The 25,247-nt window shown below is 38.3% G+C and overlaps 1 pseudogene; it reads right to left on the bottom strand.

Moving 5' to 3' along the window:
- Positions 1 to 23,279: 23,279 nt before the first annotated feature.
- On the bottom strand, positions 23,280 to 24,124 carry LOC101617914 (annotated as a pseudogene).
- Between the last annotated feature and the right edge of the window lie 1,123 nt (positions 24,125 to 25,247).

The following is a 25,247-nucleotide window of genomic DNA, read 5'->3' as shown; positions in this document are numbered from 1 at the left end:
ATGCTCATTACTACACAATTACTTTCTATAATCTTCTGATTCAAATTGTATTTTTTATACATGTATTTGGAAAAAAAAATAAAAACTTTGTTTTTCTGACCAAAACACACTGCAACCCTGGCTAGCCTCACTACTCACTATAAAGACCAAGTTGACCCACACCCCCGCGCTGGTCTTACATGTGTGAGCACCATGCTCACCTGAAAACTTATTAAGACAGCTGCAGTGTCATATAATCAGAAAATAGCCTTGGGATGGTGAAATGGCTTAGGAATTAAGGTGTTTGCCTGCAAAGCCTAAGGACTCTGGTCCAATTCACCAGGACCCACATAAGCCAGATGCATAAGGAGATGCATGTATCTGGAGTTTGTTTGCAGTGGCTGGAGGCCCTGGTGCACCCATTCTCTCTTTCTATCTGCCTCTCTTTCTCACTCTCTTAACTATCTAAATAACTTTTTTAAAAGAAAATCTCAGTCTCATAGATCTATCCAATTGCTAATTTGATTAAAAAGATTACAGGGCTGGAGAGATGGCTTACCAGTTAAGCACTTGCCTGTGAAGCCCAAGGACCCCAGTTCGAGGCTCAGTTCTCCAGGACCCATGTTAGCCAAATGCACAAAGGGGCACACACATCTGGAGTTCCTTTACAGAGGCTGGAAGCTCTGGCGTGCCCATTCTCTCCCTCTCTGTCCCTCTCTCTATCTGCCTCCTTCTCTCTGTCTCTCTCAAAAAAATAAACAACAACAAAAAAGTTTTAAAAAAAAGATTACAGAAAATTCGGTAAAACAATGACAAAAAACAATTGGAGTGTAATCTCCATAAATAATGAAACCATGATACAGTTATTAACCATCTGGCTGTGAAGATATCATAAGCATCTCAGGTACAGATAAGAGTGTGCTCAGCTCTAATCGATGGATTACTTGAAAGAGCAAATAACTCCGAGTATCACCTCAATATCACCCACAAAGTGACTACATCCATTTGCACCATTATAGGAGGAATTTAATAATTAAAAGAAAGCTAAAATACACTCTCAGATTGCTTTCTACTTGCTGCCTGTTACAAAACTTATTCTCTTCAGCCCACATTGCACTGGGGCTTCCAGAACTTGTAAGTCTTGGCAGCATTAATTAAAATCGAAGGCTGCCCAGGGACATGGAAGTACTGTCAAGAAGCCAATTATTTCACGTTCACCCCTGACTCTGCACAGTAGTTACTCTAGGGCTATTTCCTTATTCTCTTTTCTTATTTTTATAACCTGTAATTAGTTATTACACCGTACAATTTCCATAGCCACAGGAAACATTTAACTATATAGCACAGGGATATCTGTGAAATGAAGTTATTTCTAGGGAGATGAAAAGACAGGTAATGAGAGCACCTGGGGAATGAAGACACTGAGTCCCAGAAGCAAGTCCCTGATTTGAGAATATCCTCAGCTGAGTACAACCCCTAATACTGAAGGAGGACAGGAGAAAGCCAGATTTTTTTAGGCAGCATCAGTTACAGATTAAAGCTCAAAGAAAGAACCAGGAGATACCATCCCTACATGCCTTCTGGCCCTAACACAAAAGCAGAACTTGGCGAAAATGGAACTGGTGTCTGATGGAGACTGACCTACAAGGCTTCCTGCTGCCCAGTCTAGTGAACTACCTAGACAGATGGCTTGGATGGGGAGGCACAGGGATCCACCCTCTAAATTTACCAACCAATCATATCTTCCCCTTGCCTATAAAGAGTCCTGTCTTCTTTCTGCCCTGTACTCACCCAGTTCCACTTGACTTAGCTCAGGTTGGCTCTGCGTTTCTTTGCTCAGCCTGCCTTCCTCTCTTCTCTAGGGCAAGAAGGCTTCCCTTTCACCCATCCTGGCTGGGGGGGAGGTGCGGGGAGCGGGGAAGTGTGTAGAGAGCATAAAACTGTTTCTTGGTTTGGATAGCTTTTCTGCTTATCTCCGACTTCTAATTAAGAGGTAACTTCTCTCTTTGTGTGCATGATTTTCCTCTGGTTTCTGAATCTACCATGTGTGGGTTCCTCTCAAGTTTCCCTACATACATTCTGCTTTCCAAGTTCCAGCACCTTAATCTCCCTTTAAAAGCCTCGGTTTCTCTTAAGTCCACATGCTCGTTGGTCTACTCCAAATGCCCCCGACAAAAAACTCCAATTTTTCTTAAATGAAACTTATAAACTAGGCAGTGTTTCCACATGAAAGTGTGTTTTCTAAACCCCACAATTTTTTTATTTCTTCCTTAAATAAAACCCCAAATTTGTGATTTTCCCCTCAGTGAACTTAATAATTCACAATTTATCTGTTTTGAGTCCACCCTTATCTATTCTTTGTTAAAGGTAGAATGGGACTCAAAACTTGGGGTTTATGGATTGGGGGACCCCTTCCTGAACGCTAGAATCCTGCATCAATATCATGGCTATGTGGACAAGTTTAGTACAGCATGGGATCCTGAAAGAGTTTTCTGTCACATCTGGTTTCTAGAGTGCAACCAGGTTCTGGTCTTCATTTTAGACTAGGACATTCTCCCCTCCACCGAGCAACAGAGGCAGGATGCACTCTCGGTTCATATTATGACAGACAAAATTTTACTTTGGCAAAATAGGTACTTCAACTTAATTTTACATCTAAATACTATATATCCTCTCTCTCTCTCTCTCTCTCCTTTTCTCTCTCTCCCTCTCCCTCTCTCTCTCTCTCTCTCTCTCTCTCTCTCTCTCTCTCTCTCTCTCTCAGTGTGTGTGTGTGTGTTTGTGTGTGTCTTTCTTTTCCCTTTCTCTCTGTAGATTTTCTACTTATTTAGAACCCTTCTATCTATTCCCCAACATCACTTACAGTTACTTCTCTTTGAAATGTGTTCCCTGATAGTCATATTTTCCCTTGTGACTTAATCTCCATTAATTACTTAGCCATGGTCTCATCTGGGTGATTGGAAAGATATTTAGCAGGAATACTCAAGTTAACAAGAAACTAAAATTAATACCTTGTGACTTATTTTTATGCCAAGGATGAGAAAACTTGTGTGTCTCATTTAGCTTAAATTCTACCATGATATCAATATTATTATTATTATTTTTTTTTTTACTTTTTGGAGACTAAAATTGAAATTTGGAGACGTTAAAGTTCACAGAGATGTTAGTATTAAGAGTTATGAATTAAACTTAGTAACTGCTCACTTCCAAAATATTCGCTTATTTTTATACTTTAATATTTGGTTATAATAACTGCAATAAAAAACTAAAGGGATATTATTTATATTAGGAAAAACATAAACTGAAAATTGCGCAGATGATTTGTTTGAAATTTTATAGATAAACCATCTATAAAACCTAGAACAAGATAGAAATCAATAGGCATTTTTTGGTAAATATTATAAAAGGGCTGGAGAGAGGGCTCAGTGGGCAAAAGCAGAAGCATGATGACCCTGGTTCAAATCCTAAGACTCCACATCAAGCCAAATGAAGTAGCAAGTGTCTTCAATACAGGCCATCATACAGGGAGGTATGAGGTATGGGTAGGGGTATAGTGAAATGTTCAAATCAGCTCTGCTGATGTAGGCAGCATGGATCACCAACCAAGCTAGAAGATGAGAATTAACACCCAAGGTGGTCCTCTGGCCACCACGTGCTTGCGTCATCAGATGTATCTGCACATTAATGAAACCTAAGGTAAATGACAACATTCTCAACAAAGAACAGTGTCTTGCTTCTATGCAAGGGAAGTTTTTGTTTTTATTTCATATGTATAGAATATCATTTTGGGTAGGGTGTATTTTGTAAGCAAGGTATCTTTCTTTTAGTAATAGGTTCTTGGAGATAAAAATATGGATTCTGTTTCCTTCTGAAAGAAGTGGCAGTTTCAAGAAGAGAATGAGTCATCAATGAACAAGTATGTGACAAGTATTTTACCAGGCATCTTTGTCTTTTATCCTATTTCATGGTAATTGTAGTCCTGGTTTTCATGGTCACAATTTTATAGATGAGTAAATAGTATTATGAAGACTATAATGCTCACAGTCACTGAGCTAATGAAAGCTTTGAAGCCAAGTTGTGTGGGAGTCCAACGCCCTTGTTCTATTCACTACCAAATGACAGTTGCTGTCCTTGTCCCTGCACAGTTATATCCGGAAACTTGGTGCTCTTTTCATTTTTTACCCAGACTTCTGGCTCATTTTTGCATGTGTTCGTATGTGTGGTGTGTATGTGTGCATGCATGGTCATATGAGGTGAAAGCGGCATATGTGTATGGGTGCATATGCATGTGCACATGGCATGAAGAGGCCAGGGTTTGAGTTAGAGTGTCCTTCTGAGGCATTCTCCACGTATTTATTGAGGCAATATCTCTCAATTAAACCTAGAGCTCTTCAGTTTTCTAGTCTATGTCGTCTTGCCCCAAGAAATTTCCTGCTTCTTCCTCTTACATTGTGGCGTTACAGGGGTGCCACCGTGGTGCCCAGAATTTACGTAGGTGCTGGGGCTCCAACTCAGGTACTCACATTTGCACCACAAGCCCTTTACCAAAAGGTTGCAGGAAGATGGGCAACAGCTAGCCTCTTTTAGATAGCTTCAGTTAGAGATTGAGACCCAAAGAGAACCAGAAGATACCATCCCACACACCACCTTGCCCTGGCACAGAAATGGAATTCTCGACAGAAATGGAACTCATGTCTGATTGAAACCGATGTATATCACCCCATACTGCCCAGAGCCTAGAGCACTACCGAGGTAGATCTCTCAGGTGGGCTGGCCCAGGTGGACTGGCCTAGGTAGGCTGGCTGTAGGATGTGCCCTTCAAATCCACAAACCAACCAAGCCTGCCCCTTGTATCTGAAGGCTCTCATTTTCCTCCCCTCCTGCCTTTTTCTCACCACAGTATCCTCTTGGACTTGCCCTGTGCTGCTCTGTGGTAGCCAGGCTGGGTGGGGGCAGAGGGCATAAAACTGTTTCTTGGTCTGGGGGAGATTTTATGCTTGACTCTGCATTATAGTTTGGGGTAAGTTCCTACTTTGACTACATGGATGGATTTCCTCTTTTCACTGAATCTACCAAGTTGGTATGTCCCTTACCTTCCACATTTACCATGCCAAAACAGGTACATGTAAGAAAGGGAGAGCATTTTATCATTCTTCTATTAACAACAGTAAGATATAATTTGAAGGATTATTGTTGTGATCTGTTTTCTGTTAATGTGAATTATTGGCCGTGGCAATCAGGTTTGCATTGCTGGCAGAAATCATCAGAACAAAAGCAGCTTTTTGGAAAAAAAAAAAGATTTATTTTGGCTTACAGACTTCAGGGGAAGCTCCATGATGGCAGGGGAAAACAATGGCATGAGCAGGGGGTGAAGATCACCCCTTGTCTAACATAAGGTGGACAATAACAACAGGAAAGTGTGCCAAACACTGGCAAGGGGACACTGACTATACTACCCATAAGACTTGCCCCAATAATACATTGCCTCTAGGAGGTATTAATGCCCAAATCTCCATTAGCTAGGAATCTACCATTCAGAACATCTAAGTTTATGAGGGACACCTGAATCAAATCACCATCTCCTTCCCCTGTCCTCATAAGCTGATAACCAGCCATGATGTAAAAGATAATGCATTGAGTGCAACTCAAATACCCTTGTAGTTTTTATCAATTTTAATTATGTTCAAACATTCCGATAGTCCAAGATCTTTTAACTGAGCCATAATACCAAAAAGTACCCCCCCCCAAGACCACAATGGCACAGAATAAACATTCATCCTGGAGAAGATGTCATGGGTATAGCAAAGAAATATTAAACCAATACAAGATTTAAACTTGGCAAACATCAAACCCAGTAGCATCAAGTCCAACAATTCTAGTCAGTGACAAGTCTCCAATGTGACGACAAGTCCAGGAATTCTAACCATCAACAAGTCTCTGGAGTTTCAATTCCACTCCTCCAGCTAGGCTACTAGAAGGCCTGAAAAACTTTAACTGGGCCGGCAGCTTTCCTTAGAAACTGTCTCATGGTCCTGGTATTTCCACAGAGTCTCAACTATAACCCACAGTCCATCTTCACAGCCTCATGAAGTCTACATGCAGGCAATCTAGCAGACCTTCTTCACACTGCCCATGGCCATTTCCAAAACACAAGACCATTTTGCAAATTCAATGACCTTATTATTCCCTTTATTTTTTATACTCCATAATATCAGGTGGGGTGCCAATTTGTTAACCCAGGGGAGGAATAAAGCAGACTTTGAAGAACAGCACACTCCTTCAACACTCTTCCTACTACCCCAGTGCAGGTCAGATGGCCCAATATCAAAGGTTGTAATCTCTCAATTGCACCTTATCAGGCAGAAGTTTATTCAGAGATTTCATTTTTTATGTGCCATATCTCTTTGCACACACCAGTCTATTTCTATGCACTGCAACCCTGCACAACTTACCAGGACACAGCATAATAGCAAGCCTCTCATACAAACTTCTAGCCCAGTCCAGGCAAAGCTCTTTCTCATTCTCACAAGCCAAACCTCATAGTCCTTAGTTCTTATTGTATTCAGGTCTTTCAACTCTGACCAGAATAGCCCATCAAGCTGTACTGACAAGACATCTCTTAGGCTAAGGTTTCAAATCCTTCCACATTCCTCTTTAAAATCAGCTCCAAAAGGCCAAACCCATGCAGTCAGGTATCTATCAGCAAATGACCCCATTCTTGGCACCAACATTACTGTTGTAGTCAGGTTCACATTGATGGCAGAAATCATCTGAGCAAGAGCAGATTTGTGAAAAAGGGATTTAATTTGGCTTATAGACTTGAGAGGATGGCAGGGGAAAATGATGCCATGAACAGAGGGAGGACATTCACCCCTGGTCAACATAAAATGGAAAATAGCAACAGGAGAGTATGCTGAACACTCACAAGAGGACACTGGCTATAATACGCCTAAGCCCACCCCAACAATACACTGCCTCCAGGAGGTGTTAATTCCCAAATCTCCATCAGCTGGGAACCTAGCATTTAGACCATCTAAGTTTATGGGGAACACCTGAATCAAACCACCACACTGGCCATTTGTGCATTAACATCTCTGCAAATGGAATGACCAATAATATAGCCTAGTTTGACCTCACTAGGGAAAAGGCAGAAAAGATGACTTGAAGCTGAAAAATAAACTTGATTCCCCAGAGAGAATTTATATGAGGGAGAGGAGACATATGTGATAGTTTTTCCTATTTCTCTATGGTAAGGTCATGATCTCCACTGCTGGTTTTAGCCCTCCAAATAAACCACAAATAAACCATATATATAATGAATTAAACAAAAAAAATTATGAATTATTCAATGAAGTTTTATTTGGAATTTTTTATAACAAAGCAAACAAATACAGTATTTCATTACTTCCAAGTCTTCTTGCCACTGACACAAAAACACAGTTATAAAGAACTGTTCTATTAGGAAATGAACTTGGACCTCCAGCGTTCTAATCAGTTGGTTTTGTGTGTGTGTGTGTGTGTGTGTGTGTGTGTGTGTGTGTGTGTTCTCATAAAAGTAATATTCTGAATGTAGCCATAAATGGTAATTGGGACTACGATTTTCCTTGGTGTGGATAATTCAGTTTTAACAACCTGCTATTGACTTCGCAAGGCACCACTCAAGATTATTTACCGTGACCCAACAGAATCACTTTGGTGATTAACTGAGACAGTGTGCACAAAATACCTATCAAGAATTTAAATGAATCTGTGCTGAGGCAAATTCACTGGTATAAAAGAACAATTTATGAGCTGGTAACTGTCCCTACCTGATGATCCCTCATCCTTACTTCAATTAGTGCTATTACCTAATGGAAAAGGAATTGAGAATGTTTTATAACAAAGAGCAATTCATTTATCTAAGCTTCATCCTCCTTATAAAAGCATCTCTTCCATAAGGCACTTGTGAAAGTGAAAAGGGGAGCACACATAAAGAACTTAAAGAAGTGACTGGCATGTAATAGATGCTTAATAAATAAATGTAAGCCAGTGTTATTTGCAAAGTCATCTGAGTAGTTTTCCTTTAGATGGTCAGGGATCAACTGTCCATGACTCAATGCCAGCCCAACTGAGGTTTCAGTTCGCAGCATCAGATTTGATGATATATAATGAATACAATAGGTTTTTAGAGGCAGGTTCTACTGTAAGCCAGACGGCCCCAAATAGATAAATTTGATTTTGGACTCTTGATCCTTCTGCTTCTGCCTCCATAGTGCTGGGATTAAAAGCATGTAGTACCATGCCAGACTTCATCAATGGACTTTTAAAATTGTGCCCTTCCCCAGAATATGTTTAAAGATACATGCTTGGGATGCTTTTGCATCCAAAATTTATCAGTACACTTTTTGAGTGCAGGTCACACTCCACTCTCTTCTCAAGCTTAGGCAATTGGATTAAAGCACATGACAGGAAGCCCCTCAGACATCATTCTCATGGAAGCAGTATCAAATGCCATACTACTAAATCACAGCTCAGAGACCGAATTGAATTTATGAAGAGGGGTGGAGTGAAGAGAGATAGAAAATAAAACAAGAAGAAATGACTAATATTTCTTCTAGCATGTACTAAGTTATTTCACCATGTTGAATACAAATATTGCTATATTTAAAGTGACTGAAGGCATCTGGTGAGTGCAAAAGGAACAAAAGAGAGAATGTGCTTTGCAATTTTTCTCTGATATATAGCTGCAATTCTCCTGTAGTAAACACTTGGCCTTTACATTCTACTCACTATTCTTTCATTCTCTATAAAATCTTTCCCTTGGAGACATTTTTACCTCACTATGTCTGCTTTTTCTGGACTCTGCACAAACCATGCCATACAAGAGCCTCTCTGGAGACCTAGCCTGCACAAATTCCCATGTCTGCATTTCCCTTCATACTTGTTCTAAGTCTCTGCAGATGTTGAAGAAAAGAGGAATGATTGTGCCAGCCTCTTCCTCATGTGAGTGATTTCCATCAGATTCCAAGACAAGAAATTCTCACGTGGTTCTGGGGTTAATCCCAGAATAGTTACAAAAAATATCCTTTACTAGGAAATTTATTGATGTTTTCATAAGTTCTGGAGGTTTATTTTATTACTGATTACTCAGACCACAGAATCTTCCAGGAATAATAAAGGGTCATCCTCATTATAAACTCAGGTGTAAACCCTTTTGCCCATCCCTAAAGAATATGACCATCAGAAAGGGGAACCTCATAGCAAAGTTGACTTTCATTCATGATGAAAAGCCAAGATAATCATGCTCGGCTTCAGTTTAGATAGAAAATAAAAATAAAAACTGTGTTATTTACTGGCTACATGACAGTGTAAATATAGCAACAATGTTTTATAATGATTTAAAAGCTTACTACCAATCAGTCATTTTCTAAGTTTATACCTTCATTTCTCACCCCCACTGCCATTCCCTCCCCAACCCCCCCCCCCCCTCTCTCTCTCTCTTTCAAACGAGCAAAAGGAAGATGAACTTATATAGTAAATCATGTGCCAGCCACTTTAAGCTAAATAAGTTATGCTTGGTTATTGAAAAAGATCTTTCTTCCCATCATTTATAGTACTTTAAGTTTCTAGGACCGAAGAGATGGCTTAGCAATTGAACCACTTGCCTACAAAGCCAAAGGACCCAAGTTCAATTCCCAGGGCCCATGTAAGCCAGATGCACAAGGTGGTGCATTCATCTGGAGCTCATTTGCAGTGGCTGAAAGTCTTGGCATGCCCATTATCTCTCTGTCTCTCTATCTACAGCATTCTCCCCCTCTTTCTCAAATAAATAAAACCAATAATTTTTTTTAAAGTTTCTAAAATCAAGTAAAACACTCATGGTTATGGATGCTAAATAAGAAATCCTTTCCTGTATCCTCTCAAAATTTACTCAGTTAAGCTAGACTCCTCAAGGATTTCATTAATGAAGATAAAAGTAAATTTGATTTGGTTGAGTAATAAAAATCAAACTAGTTTTTCTTCCTCAATCAATATGATAAATTTAGGATAGTCCTTCCCTATAATTTATACAGTTCCTTTACTAGAGGGTCCCTGATCTTCATTTTTTAAATATTTATTTATTTATTTAGAAGAGGAAGAGGTAAAGAGAGAAAGAGAGAGCGTGAGAATGGCACATCTGCGACTCTAGTCCCTGCAAATGAACCCCTGACACATGTGCCGTCTTGTGCATCTTGCTTACGTGGGTATTGGGGGATCAAACCTAGGCTTGTCAGGCAAGCACCTAACTGCTAAACCATCTCTCCAGCTACCTGATCTTCCACTTTTGTTCCTTCAATACTATGTTAACTATGCACATGTATGAACATTATCAATAAAAAAATCATAATTTGTCTATAAATAAACAAATCACCAAATTAAAATAATAAAAAATAAAATAACCAAGTGGATATATGCAAACTGTAGAAACCTTACAAATATTTTCTAGCATTCATCCCTGTGGAATCTAGTTGTCAGTCAAAGGCAGTAACTAAGGGGAGGAAGAATAGTTCCAGGGAAACGGTATGTCCAGACAAATATTTTAATGACTCTCCTTTCTCTATTCTGAGTGGCACCCTTGATGGATAGCTATGTCCTGCCTTGGTTAAAAATGCTATTATGAGACAAGACTCTGAACTAGCAAAATTTGAAAGCAAGGGAGAAACCAAATTTGTCTCATTTCATCTAGTGCTCATGCTTTTTATTTATGGATTACAGTGAATAGATATTCTAATCCTCTTGAATCACTAAAATTTTCATAGCTATGAAGAAATCTCTGCAAGATTTATTTTAACATGAATAAAACCATCTGTTAGCAAAATAAAATAAAGGAGTTTGCCAATAAGAGGACAACATCTGGGCTGGAGAGATGGCTTAGCGGTTAAGCGCCTGCCTGTGAAGCCTAAGGACCCCGGTTCGAGGCTCGGTTCCCCAGGTCCCACGTTAGCCAGATGCACAAGGGGGCGCACACGTCTGGAGTTCGTTTGCAGAGGCTGGAAGCCCTGGCGCGCCCAGTCTCTCTCTCTCCCTCTATCTGTCTTTCTCTCTGTGTCTGTCGCTCATAAATAAAAAATGACCCCAAAAAAAATTTAAAAAAAAAAAAAAAAGAGGACAACATCTTTTTGCTCTGTGCAATAGAAACCAGTGGAGGACATTTTTATTTGCTTATTATAGTTTATTTAGCTAGTATTTTTAAATTTTTCTTTGCTAACAATTCTAAACAATTGCTGGGAGCTTCCCCTCATCTTCTCCCCAATTCTACTGAGGGTCTTCTTGGTGGATCTGGTTGAATTGAGGTATCCTTCCTAAACTTGAGTATTCTGAATGTGATGGCAAATTTTAATTAAAGCCACTGGGAGGCAATATATTGTTGGGAGGCAGGCTTACGTGTGGTATAGCCAGCTTTCTCTTGCCAGTGTTTGGCACACTCTTCTGTTGTTGTTGTCAACCTGATGTTGCCCAAGAGGTGATGTCCACTCTGCTTATGCCAACATTTCCACCTGCTATCATGGAGCTTCTCCTCAAGTCTCTCAGCCAAAATAAAACCTTATTTTTTCCCTCACAACCTGCTCTTGGGTGGATGTTTTTCTGCCATCAATGTGAACCTGACTGCAACAGTGTGGTTAATAGCAATATTCACTGTGGCTTCAACATCATTTAGTTGTGTGCCATATGCCTTTCCTGCATGGGGATTGCAATCTTTTCACCCACATGAGACCTCACAACCCAAAAAAGAATTTTGAAATAAAAAAAAAAAAACATGATCCTTAGACATTTATGTAACTTGTGCTAGTCACAGAAACTTCCATAATTATCCCAAGGATGGTATATCTACTCTTCCCAGAAGTATTCCTTCTTTCTAGTTTATATATAAATCTAAATGCAGACATTTTAGAATGTTAAGAATTAGCATTTCACTCATCATTAAAATACAATTAACATAATATTTACTATTTAGAAGAATTTGTTTTGGAAAGATCTAGTCATCACAATAGTATGTTTATTAAAGTCCTGACAGAATTTAAGAAGAAAATAACAAGAAATCTTGAACTTTTATGAATCTATCTTTTTGGTATAACTATATTATGAGATTGGAATCTTAGCTTAATTCCCTAAATTCATGGATAGTTCCTCTCTATAAGCTATATCTGTTTGACATAAAAAAAAAATAGCACATAAGCCATCCCCATTTGTCTCTCCCTAAAGGGAAAATCCTTTGGTACTGAAAAGAATAAATTTGATTTCTCCACTTCACTAACAAAACAAACAAACAAATGAAAAACATCAAACATGACTCTAGGGATGAAGAGATGGCTCATTAGTATTCAATTCCCCAGTCTCTACATAAAGCCAGACACACAAAGCTGGTACAAGCCTCTGGAGTCAGTTGATAGGGAAGGAGTCTCTGGCGTGTTCATGTCCTATCTCTCTCCCAAATAATAAATAAAATTACTCTATCTTACAAAAGACATTGAATCTGCCATACTAAGCTATGCATGGTGAAAAGTGAACTGAACAGCACAGAAATTTGACCTCTTCTTAAATACCAATCATTTCTTCACTTCTGATCTTGAATAGCTTAAGAAGGAATTAGCAGTTCCATTTCAGTGTGATGTGTCATCCCTGAAGTGGCTGTCCTCTTAAGAGTCTGTGGCAAAACCCCAGACAGAATGTGAAAGCCATAGGGTAGACAGTGAGTGTTCTCCTTGTTAGATATCCAAGTAGAAGGTTTGTGGAGGTTCCACATTCAGTGTCTAAGACTTGATGCTCTTCCACTTAAATTATAAACATAGCAGATTATCATGGGCTTTTTCAATGGCCACACCTTTGCTATTGCTTCTGTATATCCACACCACACACCTTCCGTCCTCTAGTTCCATGGTAAACTAAGCCAATTCAAGTATCATGCATGGTCTGTCCTCCTGATTATTATATGGGCTACCTAGTGCTGGTATCAACTCAGAGGCAAGATTGTGATAACTTCTTCAGGTCTCTCTCACTGTTTTAATGCTCACACAGGATATCAAACGATGTTAACAGATCTTTATTAAGCCAGTGTTTTCTCTGGAGCGATGAGTAATGTGGGTGGGAAGAGCCAAATGGACAAAACCGAGGTAAGCATTAAAGGGAGATCTCATTAAGTTAGAGAAACACCTGAAGTGTATCAGAGCTCTTAGGCAAAAATCATAACTAATGGCGTGTTTGTAAAGAGATGCGTATTTGTCAGAGAATAGGGCAAATGAGGCATGAGGGTAGTCAGCATGGAGGGCTCTGCATATGGGAACCAGGCAAAGAGCTGGGCAGGAGGAAGCTTCATTTCACAGACTTTCTTTCTGGCCAGGATTTTGGCAAGCAATCTAAAAGAGCTAAAGCATTGACTGAACAGTTGGTTTAGTTTGACAAACATTCACATCAATTCCATTTCTTGTAGTGTCTCACTGGTGTTCTCTTGCTAACAAGCCATCTTTTACTCTGAAATCATGTTGAATTAGGGAGAAAGAACTTTTCCCACTCTCATCTCATTGACATAACTTATCAGGGTATGACATCTCATTGACTGAGGATGACACATGTGACTTGAGTCTAGACAAACTGTGTAAAAGGTATTATTTTCATAAATCTTTATTAGACTGACAAAAAAATGAAGCATTTATTTTTCTCTCTTGAAACTAATCAGATATAAACTTTAAATGACTGTGCTATTCTAAAATGGGAATTAGCCTTATAAAGAAGCACAAAGAAAATGTACAATAGAAAGGTGAAGAGAAACCATTTAACCCTGACTTCGTTTAGACTTTGATGGCAACCTAATCCTAAGCATGTTAATTTGATGAGATTGCATTAGATTTCTTTTCTTCAATCAATTAAACCATACCTCTTATAGAATTCATGGACTTTTACTTCAATGTCTGAAGCTGAGAGAGAATTCTTTTCTTTTGGTGGTCTCTCTGAACATTCGCCATCTACATCAAAGTGCACAGCTCCTTATTTGGCATGAGTTAGAAAACTCCTCTTTCCCTCCCAGTGGCTTGGAGTCATTTATTTCTTTTGGCAGGATAGTCACATTCTACTTTCTTGTCTTCTTCCTCCAGCATCTCTAAGTGTCTCTGATTCCAAACAACCTCCTCTCAGGATGGTTTCCTGTCCTCCCACTTTTATACCTCATTGATGAATTGAATATTTGATTTTCTACTTTTTCCTCAAGGACTCAGGTTTCTTCTGTTCAAAAGAGAACTGATAAGTGATAACAGTCTGGAAACTGACTTCAAGTCTTTTACCCTCCAACTTCTCTACTCGTAACCTAGCATATTACTGTCCTTCCATGTCACAGACAGAAGACCTTCCTTGGAGGAAGACATAACTCATCCTTCCTTAGAGACAATACCTAGTAAGAAATTCCTGAAACAGCGGGGTGTGGTGGCGCACTCTTTTAATCCCAGCACTTGGGATGCAGAAATATAAGAATTGCCATGAGTACTACATAGTGAATTCCAGGTCAGCCTGAACTACAATGAAACTCTACTTCAAAAACCCAAAACATAAATAAATAAATAAAAATGGGTACTAAATAGATGTTAGATTTTTGCTTCTGCAGATGAGAGCCTGTCTGACTGGAAGACAGTCCAGCTCCCATAAACAGAATTTCAAAGAAATATAATTTTAGAAAAGTTTTAAGTAGCCTGCTTCCTATACTATGTTGTGTGCCAACATCTCAAGTTGAAGGTCGTTTTTACAAGTACTCTGGTTACACATAAGTCCTAGCACAGTAGAAAGCAACAGATCTGGGACTGGTCCCTTCTCATTTAACTTGTAAAATGAAAAATTCAGGACAGATCTGGATAGGGCACTTTCCTGTAGAGAAATTCAGTCATCCTCTCCGGACATCTCTCAGTCCTGCATCTAGATAGCATGCATTCTTCACATAACAGCGCTTGTCCACATCAACATCATAGCCCATTTAATTCACTGGCTGGATATTGTGTTTTATTACATTTTAGAAATTTCTCGGCACAATGCTAAGGGCATTAGCTAGCATTCTGGCTTAAATACTACTTCTTGTTTGATGTTTGTGGCTAAGATATTGCCTCAGTTACTATAACTTATTGTTCTTGTATCTAAAAAGTTCATAAGAGACAATATATAGGGCCTAGAGTGAAAAAAACTTGGATTCAAAATCAGTGGATAGAGAAATATGGGAAGATTTTCAAAAGGTCTTAATTTTTCAAACACGTTCAAGCTTCAGAAACCACACATCATTCCTTTCGAAATAAATTTGCATTTCTTCTTTATGGAAGACAATGCAGAAAATTCTCTTCTACAGTTCAACTGTGCCCGTGTCTGGACCAAGTCTTGCCTTTGCCCCAGGCTAACAAAACCATAAGTACAGCCATATGTTTCACAAAACAGTCAAGGTAAAAGGTGAAGTTCAGGGTCAAGATCAAGACTCAAGGTATGCTATCTACCGTGCCAAGGCCCTGGAAATGGGGCCAGCCATCGCATTTCATGATGGATCTACGTTGCTAAACAAAAAGCAAGGAGTATCAATCCCAGTAAGTTTGCTGCAAGCTGAAACTGGCACATCTGGATGTGAGCCAGGAAAGCACAGCGCATCTAGATTATGAAGGAGTTTGGTGAGGAGGATGGGGTACACGTTTAAAAGAGGAGCGGGATTTTTAATTAGAGACATTTTCCATAGGTATAAGATTCCATATCCCAGCAAAGCTCCAGTAGCTATGCAAGCCTGCTACTTGGGTGGCTTGTAGAAACAGAAAACACATCAGCCCAGGTGACTGAAGTTAAAATGTACTAATTTTTAAAATATTTTTTGGTTCATTTTAATTTATTTATTTGAAAGTGACAGAGAGAGAGAGACAAAGAGGCAGATAGATAGAGAGAATGGGCATGCCAGGGCTTTCAGCCACTGCAAACAAACTACAGACACATGTGCCCACTTGTGCATCTGGCTAACGTGGGTCCTGGGGAATTGAGCCTTGAACCGGACTCCTTAGGCTTCACAAGCAAGCGCTTAACCACTAAGCCATCTCTCCAGCCCTAAAATGTACTAATCTTTCTGACCAATGTGAAAAGGTAGAAATAAAAGTCTTAGTAGAACAGACAGAAGAATACAAAATGTTTCTAACTGAAAGACATGCCAGGTGGATAAATTGCAGCATCCAGTCTAGAAAGCAAAATACTGACTCAGACCGTAAGAAAAGTGATGGCAACAGGGACTCTGGAAGCACTGAGACATTCAGTGAAGAATCTCTCTAGACCAGGTAAACAATAATAGAAGCTTCTCAGAAAACTTTGCTTGCTGATCTCAATAGGAATGATAAAATGCTCAAATTTTTAAAAAGCTGATTTTACTTAACCATCTAGAAAGCATAAGATCTGGACTGTCATGTGGATCAACAAATGGAGGTTAACTAACAGAGCTTATGATGAATCTACAGAAAACATGGCCTAAGAAAGAAGAAAATTCACGGTTTGGAGGGGTATTTGTCAGCTTTTACAAGAAACAGAAGCCAACAATGGATAACTAGAAAGTTTATAACAACTATCCCAATGACAAGTCACCTAGTTTACAGACCCATCTCCCTACTACCACTAACTAAGGAAATTGTTGTTTCCCCAGGATGAAGAACTTTGCAATAGCCTGTGAAAATTGCAGAGTAGTAACTTCACCAGGTCATCCCATAATAGAGCTTTGGAAATTTACTCTCATGACAACATATAAGATATATGCAAGATGAGGCGCATGGCAATACTCAGATATCACAGAGCCATTCATATAAAGATATTAGTAACTTCACAGATGAAGTGTAAACACACACACACACACACACACACACACACACACACACACATACCTCTAAGGCAATAAATAATGACGAAGTTCGGCCTTAGAATTGGTCTATTGGTGGCATGAACATAGTCATCTTTTCCCCTGTACTATCTGACTGTATGGCTTTTCTCACCTGTAATGTCTTGTGTCTAGCCAAGCCCTACCTAGAAAGAATATCTTTCAGATCTTGAGATGCATTCAGCTACTCCAGTAAAGGAATAACATAATTATTTACATCCAAGAGTACAAGTTATGTATTAGTCAGAGAACTATTGTGTTAGAAACATCATAGAAAACATGAATGTTAGTATTAGAAACAACATAGAAAACATGAATGTTAGCATTAATATTAGTATTGTACACTTAGTAATAGAAAGTGCACAATGCAGCAGATATTCAAGAGATGCACGTATCAGATGTTTAAGATTCCAACACACAAGTTCTTTGAAAGAGCAAAATCATAAATATACTCTTCATACAAGTTAGGCAGGTGATTGCTATTATTTTATATGCTAGGTAACACTACTTCATCCAAATTATATTTCTATTATTCTCAACCAATTATGAAGTCCAATAGTGATATTTAACTTTTTTGAGGTACCAAATTCAATCCTGAGTATTGTAGTTTCATACTAGACAAAAATCACTAAATAGGTGAGCAAATCTACCTTACTGATTATCATTCAAATTGCAAGCATAAATGTATTCCTTAGTAAATGTAGACTTCATGAGATTTTAAAAATCAGCTCTAGAATGGGACTCAGAAATATGGAATGGCATCTGGTCATGACTGGGAGAGAAACAACTCTTCTGTATTTACCACATTCCTAAAGGGTTTTGTTTGGGGATAGATTTTAATGTGTGCCTTGACTGTGTGTCAAAGATTAATGCTTACTAGAGGACAATGATGATATAAGACTTCTTTCAGTCATGGTCTGTGGAACAATTTAGGAGGGTTATTGTATTTTGTTGGGTACAACCATCAGGAAAATATGAAGAGAACTTTAATTTGCTCATTAATTTGGAGCATAGCCTTAGGAGAAGGATCAATAACGGAATAAAAGAAAAAACATCAGCATAAAGAGTAAAGAGCTATTATTGATTTGGCCACTGCCATTAGACCACATGTGCTTGATATCAGAAAAGCAGCTGTACAGTGTTAAGTGATGTGGGCCACAATTTTTAACTTGAAAAGTTAGAGGGAGACATATTTACTGAATATTTATCTCATGTGCCTCATTGATCAATCCAATTGTTAAGTGGTATATGAAGTAATATGATATAACTTTTCATGGTTATGAAGCATTACATGATTAAAATATGTTTCATTAGTAAAGTTACTAGTATAAAAGGTAGAACTAGGAGGATAAGAAATTATGTAAAAGGTATATGACAAGGCTGGAGAGATGGCTTAATGGGTAAGAGCTTGCCTGTGAAGCCTAAGGACCCCGGTTTGAGGCTCAATTCCCTAGGACCCACATTAGCCAGATGCACAAGGCGGAGTTTGTTTGCAGTGGCTGGAGGCCCTGGTGGGTCCATTCTCTCTCTTTTTATCTGCCTCTTTCTCTGTCTGTTGTTCTTAAATAAATAAATAAATAAATAAATAAATAAAATTAACAAAAAAGAAAGAAAGAAAAAGAAAAAGTAAGTCAGGCGTGGAGGCACACACCTTAAAAAAAAAAGTATATGCCATATACTTGTACAGATATTTTGGATTTTTGGAGGGGGGGCTGGTGTTTCATGTAGGGTCTCACTCTGGCCCAGGCTGACCTGGAATTCACTATGTAGTCTCAGGGTGGCCTCAAACTAATGGTGATTTTTCTACCTCTGCCTCCTGAGTGCTGGGATTAAAGGAGTATGCCACCATGCCTGGCTTTGGATATTTTGTTGTTGAGGCAGAGTTTCACTCTGTAACAAAGGCTGGCCACACAGTGGTCCTCCTACCTCAGCCTCCCAAGTAATGATATTCAAGTTGTGAGTCACCATACCTGTTGTGTATCCACATTTTATAGATATCTCTCTATTACAACTTCTGGTTCTTTCTTGAAAAGTCCATAAAATCTCCACTTCAATGTGATATGTGACATGTGACTATTTTAACTTTCTAAGAAGTTATTTTCTTTAGGATCACGCATTTTTAAAGATTTTTAATGTCAATTTATGAATAATGTATTTTTTTCCAGTAGGGTCTTTTTGGAGACCAGTCTCCCTGCCCCCAGCTTTACGGAGATAGAGAAGGCTGCAATAGAGAACCAATGATGCTATTATGAGGCTATACTGATGTCCTGATAGGGCCTATTGGGATCCTGTGAATTTGCTCACTTCAGTTGTTGCTCCTTGACTCTCAGAAATTCATTGCAACCTAATTAAACCATGCATATACTTAGAAAATCAAGAGCACAATAGGACTTTTTGGCCCTATTAAGTATGACTCAGATTTTTCCTAGTCTGTACAAAGAACATTGTGATACATATCCAAGTGTGCATTAGAAAGGGAAGGAACAGTTATAAATGCTTTATTAATAAGGTAGTAAATGACTAAGTAAACAGGTGCCATGGAACATCCTAGCCTGGTATTAGCTTCTCACACCAGTATGGTAAAGAAGGGTGTGCGCAATAGAAAAAAGATTTGGGTGAACTAGAAAACTGACTGGAATTTCAAATGATGAGAATTACAAACTCAAATAGATTCAGTAATGGAAGCTTCCACATGTAGTTCCAGCCTCAATAAATAAAACTGCAAACTACTTGACAAAAAATTAATTAATTAATTAATTAAAAAACTCTCCATGCAACCACTCCCAAACACTCAAGGACAGTCTTATTTGTAATTTCTAATGGCATATGGACATAAATAATGTTATGTCAAATTCTCTAATGTTCCCTATCCTTCTCTCTGCTTTTAGGATCATTCTGAGAAAATTTCATTTATCATTTTGTCATGTCATATACTGCCTTGAGAGTTTACTTTTGCCTGTTGTAATATTATCTTTGCAGAATGTGGGATTTTATAATTTATAAAACACTTTAATTGTTCTTAGAGAAATAATAAGCTAAGGAGTGCAAGCATAATAATTCTCCTATTCAAAGAAGTAAAATATGGGACTGACAAAAGTTAAAAGCCAGCTCTGTTTTGTTTTTTTTTTTTTAATTTTTAGTCACCAGATCAACTAAAGTGAAAACTTAGACTTTTAAACAAAGAAGTTGAACTTTATTAAAGCCACATACTAGAAAATCTGTCTCCATCAAAAGTTATATCATGCAAGAACATTGAAAAGTATATCAACAAATATTTTATGAAGTCTCTTCCAAAAATAGCAACCTCAAATCCTATGGCTTTCTCAAAAGGTCCTTCCTAACCTTCCTTAAGGGTTTTAATCTGCTTTTAAGAGCTGAAAGCCATCTACCTTAATCTATTAGTTTGTTCTGCCCTCGCTCAGCATTCATGGGACACCACAACACAAGAATGGAGCAACCAGAAAATTGTACATTGATGTACCGTAGGAGAAGGGATTTCTTCTAATCCTCCATGCATTTGTTTTTGCCTTTGAACAGCATTGCTTGTTTATTTTTTTGTAAAGATCTATCTTAATGCAATGGTTGCAAATGCTATTAGGCAACATTAAATGGCCAGACTTTATAAATTTACAGCAACAATGTTCAACTTAAGCATCTTTTGTTGAGGTGTGTGATGGTCATCACATAGAAAGCAAACAGTCACAGAAATGACCTAGGGCCAATATTAATATTTCAGTCTGACATAGTTTATTGTTGAAATAATGAATCAAGCATTATTTTGGACCAAAACAATACAGTTTTAAATATTTCTTTGGAGGAACAGGAACATTGCAAAAGGAATATAATTTTTTTTTCTAAATTGAAAGGATGTATGACCAAAGGGCACTATTCCCCAGTCTTTCAATAGCAAAGTGCTGAGGTACTCTTATCGCATTGGAAACAGAATCACAATGATACACATTCAATATCAGGAGTGGCTGCTAAGATTTCTTTTATCAAAGAACAATAAATATTTATTGGGTACCAGTTATATATCTTCTACCGTGCCTGGCATTTATAGTATCTAATGAAAAATGTGTAACTGGTATAATAACTTTGCAGGACTCAAATCACCATATGAAATAAATACTTTTGAGAAATCACAGACGTTTGGCTCATTTACATATTCAATAAAGAAGTGGAATTACTAGTTCCAAGATGCAAAATAAAGGTGTCACCAGTATAATATTATAGAAGTAATTCTCAGTTCAGCGAAGAGGGGAAGAATTTGGTAGGAGCTCTTATGAAGTGGTGTGAAAGACAATAGTTGCTAGTGAGAAACAAACCATTTCCCCTTAGGACAAAAGGAATAATGTACATGATTGGTTTTATTAGGAATTTCAGGACTACAGATCTCCCTAGTATCAATGGATTCTGAAAAATACCTTACCTGATGCTCAAACTTTAACATTACTTTGATGAGAGTTCCAGTACTAAAGTATAGGTGTCTTCTTAAAAATAATATTTAGTAGCGTATGGTGATGCACACCTTTAATCCCAGCACTCAGGATGCAGAGGCATGAGTTTGAGGCCACCCTGAGACTATGTGTTGTATTCTAAATCAGCCTGGGCTAGAGTGAGACCATATCTCAAAGTCCCAACCCCCCAAAAATAATAACTTTAATTTCCTTGTGGGGAAGCAGAGAGGGTAGGGTTCACAATATACAGGTTAATTCCAACAAAGACAGAAAAATAGTCAACAATTAAAATGGTGCATACTGCATGTGAACATAATAATATCAGAGGTTTCAAATCAGTCTCTGTTACATAGTGAGTTCCAGGCTATGCTTAAGTATGAGACCCTGTCTTAGTAAAATGTATATAAGGCTGGAGAGATAACTTAGCAGTTAAAGTTTTATATAACAAAAAGCCTTGAATTGACCAGGCTGTCCATTAATTACCTCAGAAAAAGTGGCATTTAATTTTTAGCTGTATTTTACAGCATTAAAAAGCTTATGCATTAGGTGGCTTCCCAAAATACTTTGCATGATGGCACTGAGCAGACATCTCAATCCCACCCAGATTCACAGAGTCACATCATTGAGAACTTGTTGCTACATACCTGGGACTCAAGACAATACCACTGACACAGATTTCTTACTCTGACAGCCCATCTTCTGGGCTAGTGAGAAGTGCCAATGAAAAACACACCAGCAACTGCCCCATGTACAACTTGGCACTAGAGAAATGGGTCTTTGCCAGTGGTAGCAGGCGCTATTATAATATCAAAGTTAACTAAAGGCCCATTAAAAAAATGCCAAATGGAGATAAAAATCAAGGGTACAACTCAATGGCAATAACTCTACCCACGTTACCCAGCTATGGCGACCTTAAGACATCACATCCCTTTACTGAATCTGCATAGCCGTGAGGTCATCCTGCAAAGTGCGTTATCAAAAAATACGGAACTTAGGGAGACAAAGTTTGACAGTAAGTTATTATACAAGTCAAACTTAGAAGGTCATATTAAGCATCTATTCTGAGCAAAAACCATCAAACCCTTTGTGTACACATTTAGTTTTATTGTAACAAAGCAACTGGTACATTTAACGTTTAAAACTGAGCAGTATCTTTCCATTCCAGTGAAAGCAAAGAAAATTTAAAAATAAAACAAAATTACAATAGAGAATGTCAATTCCAAATAAATCCTACAGGTTCTGCTGATTCTCCCATAGAGTGGCAGGGTTCAAATCATCATTAGGAGAGAATTTTATTTTAAAAGTGTCATCTTAAACTGCAAGGATGTCCATTAAACATCACAATTAAACATGCCAAAAGAGAATCCATGTTGTCAAAATGCCCACTTAACCCACCCAGATATCTCAAACCCTCCCTTTGCTGACCTTCTATACCCCATTTTTTTAAAAATAAAAATTTTCTTTTTATTAAACAAGAGAAAGTAGACAGACACATGTTGGTAAATGCTAACTGTATGTATTCACATAGAGACACAGTGCAATCTCTGAGCCCAATATACAGAGAAAGGAGGAAAGAAGCTAGAATCTATGCACTACTACACAGGGCCAGCACTCTCTAGCTTCTGTCAGAGTGAAGGGAGCAGAAGGTTTTTCTTTTCTTCCCACAGAGCACGGTGGTGGTGTTATTCCATACAGTTCTTGTTTAGACAGGAAGGGATAAAAATGAATTTAGAACAATTTTTTTTTAAAAAAGATTATTTTCCTGTTGTATTCTGATCAGGGTTAATTTCCCCACAAAATAAGATGAGAACCATGATGTTGAGTAAAAGAGACCTCAAAAATAGGGCTACTGAGCATGACAGGTTGTGGGGAGAAAAGACTGTAACTTGCTCCCAGGGACTGGAGAAAATTTAAAAAATAAAAAATAAAAATAAAAGGTTGGAATTCGTCAGTGTTCTTTTCTATTAGTCATCTTCTGCTTCATCCTCCTCTCCTTCTTCCCCTTCATCATCATCTTCATCTTCTTCACCTTCATCCTTATCCCCTTCTTCATCAATATCTTCCAATCCTTCATCATCATCATCATCATCATCATCATCTTCCCCCTGTCCTTCTTCATCATCCATATCAGGAACCAAGTAGTACTGCAAGGGATTTGGCCAAGTGTCATCTTTGATGACCTCTCCTCACTCATCTGCACCTGCATCAGAATGGTCTGTAAACCAGGTAAAGAAGCTCTTGGGCTCTTCGTGCTGCCTCCTCCTACTGGCTTTATTCTGTGTCTGACTTGAGCGTTTTGTCAAATCCTTTCCAGATTTCCATTTGATTTCAGTGAACTTTGAAGATGGATCACCACTCTCATTCCGATGAAATTCTTTGGAGAGGACTTTGTTTTCAAAGTAAGAATTTTCATCAAAATAAAAATCTATTCTGAAACCTGATTTTATATCTTCAAATTCTGTCACCTCAACTCTGGTCAGGTAATGCAGCGCTCTTCGTCTTCCTCCCCAAGCAGTGCAGACACTTATGGATGGTTGACAAATGTTGTTACCCAAAAGTTTGGGATTTTGGCGATCAATTCTGACCTCTTCTGAAAACATGGTTGGCGAAGTTTGTTATATTTCTGTTCCACTTTCAAAATTTCCTCACTGGCTTGTTCATTAAGTCTGTCTGTTTCATTTTGTACTTCATCAATATGTTCAATTGCTTCTTGCTGTTCTTTTTCTCCCTTCTGCAAGCCAGGCAAGCCAGAGGCGGGTCTGGGCTTCTTGGTTTGAGGCAGGAGTGGAGATTGGCATTTTGGGGCCATGCCACGAAGAAAATACTGCAGACACTAAGCCGGCCCCAGGAGCCTGTGGAGTGCAGTGGTGGGGATTAGCCGGGCGAAGGAAAGATTTTGACATATCTTGACCTCCTCAGTTTTAGTTATATGACATGTCTCCCCACCCCCTCTCTCTCTCCATATATATATATATATGTATATATATATATATATATATATACACATATATATATGTGTGTGTGTGTGTGTGTGTGTGTGTGTGTATCTATCTATCTATCTATCTATCTATCTATCTATCTATCTATCTATTTGTGTGTGTGTAATTTTCAATATATTTTTCGACAAGTCTATTTTCAGTAAGTCTTTCTGTTACTCCTAGGTAAGAATTGCTACTTATGTTAATTACCTTAGTGATTAATTCAACATTGACACCAGATATGTACTCAACTAATATATGTTGTATTAGTTTACTTGGATTCTTCATGGCATTACTCTCAAGGCTATGAAAGGAGTGCTAGTGTTGATTGAGCCACTCACCTACTCAGTAGCAAGAAGATAAGCATGGTGCGATAGGTCCATTTATACTGATGCTCTATTTGGAGAATCAAAATTAATATGTGAAAATGATGCAATGCAGCAAATCACTCTACTCACTGAATGTACATTAACTAACATTAAATGCCATTTGTCATATAGAATTACATGTTAAATGGATTATTAGTAGATCAAGATCTTGTGCTGTGTAAATGGCTTAGCAGTTAAGGCATTTGCCTGCAAAGCCAAAGGACCCCAGTTCAATTCCCCAGGACCCACATAAGCCAGATGCACATGGTGGTGAATGCATTCACAGTTCGTTTGCAGCAGCTGGAGTCTCCAGCATGCATACTGTCTCTTTCTCTCTCTCTGCCTCTTTCTGTCTATCAGATACTCTATCAGATAAATAAAATATTTAAAAACTAGATCAAGATAATTTTTTAAACCACCTTAATATTAAGGTCTAGAATGCTATATTGCACACCCATGCCTCCTAAGTACAGACAGTTATCAAGAAAGACTACACAGAAAATATGAACTCCTCTAAGGAAACCTTAGAAAACTAGAGTTCCCAGTCAGGGTTTACTAGTCTAGACAGACATTATAGCTACGTGCC

This window comes from Jaculus jaculus, chromosome 1 (assembly GCF_020740685.1).
Source record: "Jaculus jaculus isolate mJacJac1 chromosome 1, mJacJac1.mat.Y.cur, whole genome shotgun sequence".
NCBI lineage: Eukaryota > Metazoa > Chordata > Mammalia > Rodentia > Dipodidae > Jaculus > Jaculus jaculus.
The sequence above is the reverse complement of the archived record's forward strand: the minus strand, read 5'-3'. Positions and strand labels throughout refer to the sequence as shown.